Genomic DNA, 5038 nt, shown 5'->3' on the forward strand with positions numbered 1-5038 from the left:
TTATAATCCACCACAAACGGCTGTCTGATCCTATTGATAATGAGGGCACATCGTCGCTCTGACCACTGGCCAAGCCCGAAAAAGTACAGAATCGGAAAAGGCATCGCTACAAAATATCAGCGCTGTTAACGGAACAAATAGAAATAAAGTAAGCGAGCAGCTTAACTTATTGTAATGGCCAGCTCACTTTTTGAAACATCACTGATACAGAATCAAAACTTTACACTGGAAAACATCCAGTGATGTTTTATAATGAACACCAAATATTTCAAAACACTTTATTGCACTTTACGTAGCTTTAAAATAATTTCTTGTGTAGATGGCTTGGTGAAAGGGAACCATTTCTGTAGTTCGCATTGCAAGGTTCTGGGCTGCTTGGCAGCCGGAAAAGTATCCCTGCGTGTGGTCAACTAGTTCATGCTGTGGGGCAAAGTAAAAAGAATGACTCAATGGGCTTCCAAATGCTATAAAGAGGTGCTTACATAGAATGTGAGTGCTCTTGAAAAGAGTGGTTTGCATATTATGAAAGGTAGAATGACTTATAACATATTTTCAAAGTTAGCACAAAACAGAGAAGGCAGGTATATGGGGCAGACTTACCTAGATGTTCCATTTACACTCAGTAATGCGCTGCACCAAGGCAAGAACTTTCTTGCAGATCGCCACATTTCCTTTTTTGCCCTTCCTTCCACGCTCTGCGTTTATGCCAAAAAATGTCCTAAATGCCCCCCCCCCCCAAATAAAGAGAAGGCAGGTATAATTGCAATACAGCCTATATATACTGGCATTAAAGAAATGATTCGGATAATCTATAATTTTTTTAATGCCACAGCTCACGCTGATTTCAAACATGACATACAAATAATACGATTTTTTTTGTTTTAAAGAACACCAGCCTACGAAAGGATTCAAAGTTGGACAAGTTGTTTCATGAGCAAGTTGAATAGGAAACAGCGCAAAAAAAAAAATCTAGTAACCGACAAAGCCTGCTGTGTACTTCTCGTCTTGTCCCCGATTTTCGTGCACCGTTTCTCCACCTAACACCCAGGAAATGTGACTTTTGACTTTTACCGTACAGGTGCATCTGGTGTAAGGTGCACGTGGGAGGTCTGACTGACTTTCATCGTAGAAAAAAGCCACAGATGGGTTTTGCTTTTAGATTCAACAAATCTCTAAAGTGCTTTTATTCTTTACTGTGAACACATTTTACCTAAGGATATTTTAGACCTGCTTCTTACTTTGGGGAATTGCAAACTGAATATAAATCTCCCTGCTATATAGATATGGGAGCAGCTTGACCTTCCGATGAATTCCAATAATTGATGGTAGCTCGCAGCAGGAACCGGAATGCATTGCTTTTGTGCAATTTGAAACTTAGGCCTCAACATTTTTCAGCTTTACAGACGTGTACTGTGAAGCTGAAAAAAGTGGACTAAGCTTCAAATCGTCCAGTGTTATTTTCGATTACACAGAAGCAATGTCTGCTGGTTCCTGCTGCCAACTACCGTCAATTTCTTGTATCAAGCTAGGACACTGAATTTACAATATCCACAGCACTGTTAAAGGTGCTTGTATACAGTTTCTTTCTCTTAAGGCCAGTATAATATATGCCATTAATCCGCATGATGCAAAACAAATACAAGCATAAACAGAAAATAAAATATACCTTTGCATGAATTCAAGTGTGCATGACGCCTTCTCTGCATAACAAATGTGGAAGCAGAAGTAAGCTGTAAACAGCATGCAGAATGCTTGCTTGAAAGTCATTGCTGCTGCCACAACATGGCCATCAACAAGCAATAGGTACTCTTCAGGCATCCAGATGTCATCACCTAAGCAAAATGAAAAGAGTATTGTCACTTTTACATGATAGGGCTGACTGCTGCACCAACTGCTCTGTACCAGTCGTATGCAAAATATATGCATTCCGAAAGTTACGTTCTAGGGCACTTTCTGATTTTCACTGAGTGTTGTGTGCCACTTGTTCCTAAACCAGCAGGTCTCTAGCTTTCTTTCAACCACAAAATAGTGTTGCAGGAAAGAAACTATAAATGGCTTTTGAAAACTATTTTGGGCAAAGTTACGAAAAGCATTTAAATAAATAGAAGTGAAACTATAGGCATCCTCGAACAAAAAGAGCGTGTACCATGTGCATACCCATTCAAAGACATAAATTTGCGACAAACTTAAGTCAATATTTTAAACCATTCCTGTATATCTGTGCTTTTAAACTTGACTATGACTCATTTGCATATAGCTAGCGGCTTACAACCTATTGCTATACAGTTACTTGTGAAGACTGCTGGCACATAAAAAATGCAGATACTGGCTCTCTGGCAGCATACTGAATAACAGAAAGCAACCAGAAAACGAACTGAATATTAAGGATATGTCCATGTAGTTGGCAGACTGCGTAACCCATTGAACTGCTATATAAAATATATGGAACAACTTTAAAGCTGCAATTCTGGAAAAAATTTTTTGAATATTGCAAAAGCAACAGGCTCAGTGATCAAATGTATGCTCTTTCACTTGTTTTCAGTCAAATTAACTATATAGCATGCTCATACTTCCCTAAATGGTGCGCACGAAGATCACAGTTTAAAGGGAATAATAGCACATATTGGGTGCCTTTTGTTGCTGAACTGTCCTGAGAAAACTGAGTACTACATGTTAATTTTCGCTGTTGAGTAGTAAGCTCTGTCGTTAACATAATGAAATACTAACATACTGGCAGCATAGGATATTCACAGGAAGTCATTAGTTATATTTTTAATCACAGGTTTCATGGCTTATGTGGAAACTACAGAAATGGTGCCAGTGAATGTTTATTGCAAGTCAATGTTTGTAAAATTCAAGAGAGAGAGCATGCGGTTTAAAACACTTGCCCTGAAATATCGGCTTCAAGTATACCAACATTCCATATTGGTTTGTAAACCCTTGCATATGGAGGTCTCAGTTGCAGAACCATATGGAATGCTTAAGTACTTGGCACCAATATCTCCAGCCAAATATTTCGAACTAGGTGCTTGCGTTAGGTATTTCCAAAAATGCGCCAGCCTAAAACAATAACTAGCCCCAATTCTCCGATCACTATACTTGGTGTAAAACAGAGAAACAAAGTTTACTTAAATAAACATATTTTAGTTTATTACACCGTCTTAACGTTCATTTCGCATTATATTGACTTCTTTTCTCAATAAAGACTGTAAACACCAAATTTTAATGGTCTGCCGTTCTGTAAATAAAAGAGGCCTGTACAACGATGCAATCATCACTACTGCCTGCTTTCTGTAGCATGGCAGTGTAACATAGGACAGCCCATAACTGCAAGTGCCTCATGTAATTCCTTAGGGTAAATCATCAAAACACTCTGGGCTATACGGCTGCTACATTAAAACTTCTTTAAGTACTTATCCAATAAAAATTGAAGCTTTTTGGCACCATTTATGGCCAACGAAATGCCAAATATACTTTGAATGCACGTACCTGCTGCGATTATGCAGAGAGAAAGCGGTGTGTCCTCAAATCAAATCAACCGGTTTTACAATGAGACATGGCTGCAAATGCGTCGCACACAGTCCGTGGCATGCGAACACACCAAAGAGAGAACATCCAGAGTTCCTGCGGTGACGGGCGGAGAAGAGAAACATAGTTGAGGAATCCGCGACGTGAACCACCTCGACTTCCCCAACGGCGCTGCCACCCCCGCTGCCGCCGCCGCGCAGCGATCTGCGAACAAGGCCACAACGCTCACAACAAACAAAGACGGCAGCGGGCGCACGAAAGCATGCAAAAGTGACGAAGAGCACTGCATCACGTGTAGTGCTCAGACTGGATAGCGAACAATTCGCAACAGCACTAACACGTGTGCACGTCAATGAATGTGCCAAACCCGTTTAAATCAAAAGCGGGAGAAAGCAAACATGGCGAAGCTGAAGAGTGGCGCGGAAGCGTTCCGCAGGCGACACCGCGGACTTGGCAAGCTCAACCGATCGCATACGCTTCGCAGAACACCATTGACCCGTGCATAATGACTCGACCTACCTGCACTTACAAGGCGACCAACCGTTCTTCTTTGTGTGCATATGTACGATTTCCACTTGGCTCCAAAGCCACGGCGCCGGGACGGCCGAAGTTGCTATAGCGTGCGTCTAGCCTTCTACAGCGCGCGCTAATGCCTTAGCGCATGCGCGTTTCGCGCGCCGCGAACGGCCGGCGCGCCAATGAGCATCCGCGCAGCTCGTCCTTCTTCTCTCTAAACTCCTCTCTCTTCGTCCCTCTCCGGGCTCTCGAAGCATTTTAACGGCGATGGCGCTGCTTTCTAATTTACGGTATAGATTTGGCATATTTTACGGCATATCGGCCGCAAAAAAAAAACGCCATTTTTTACAGTGTTGTTTAGCAGCTAGAGAAGTGATTGACTACACGCGCCGATTTTAGATCACTATTAAAATACACAATGTTGTTGGATACTCGCAGATTTGTCTATTAAGTTCCTATTGGACATTACTGCCTGTTTATTTCTTATGTCGGTAAAATTTTTCCGAATCTCAATGCAGACAGTTGCAGTAGAGATTTTGGAACGAGCGTTCTCTGCCGCATCCAGTCGCAGACGCAGCTTCGCTGTAAAAAAGGCGTCTGTTCTGTCTCTTCCAGTGGCATAATTTCTCATGCAGTGTGCAACAAGCCTATGAACATATAAAAAAACGCGATACTCAAATATTTGGCGCATTTTTTCGTTTTTCTTATGTTAATCAGTATTTGTTTAGTACAGTTTTCATCATTCATAGCGCCTTAGATTCTATTGCATGAGTGAAAAGAGAGAGGCAAAAGGCGCGTGCTTCCAACCTCTCCATCTGATCCCTCCGCTAAATCTACCCCTTGTTATGATTTCGGTGTGTAGCTAGAGTGACAGAGCGCCCGTAATCTACAGCTAATCTACCTGACCAAGGTGACTGGCTCGTGCAGTGGTGTGTCATGTATCTTTCTTATCTTGTGCTCATGTCTATGGTTCTCAACGAAAGTTATGTTTGCA

General features: G+C 41.7%; 1 long non-coding RNA gene across 1 annotated transcript; it reads right to left on the reverse strand.

The window, feature by feature from the left end:
- Positions 1-271: 271 nt before the first annotated feature.
- LOC142581895 (uncharacterized) lies at positions 272-4127 on the reverse strand. Its single transcript, XR_012828314.1, has 5 exons — positions 4048-4127; positions 3490-3624; positions 1667-1832; positions 601-718; positions 272-420 (listed from the first exon to the last, which is right to left on the reverse strand). It is a non-coding gene; the product is annotated as an uncharacterized LOC142581895 (long non-coding RNA).
- Positions 4128-5038: the final 911 nt, after the last annotated feature.

This window comes from Dermacentor variabilis, chromosome 5 (genome assembly GCF_050947875.1).
Source record: "Dermacentor variabilis isolate Ectoservices chromosome 5, ASM5094787v1, whole genome shotgun sequence".
Lineage (NCBI taxonomy): Eukaryota > Metazoa > Arthropoda > Arachnida > Ixodida > Ixodidae > Dermacentor > Dermacentor variabilis.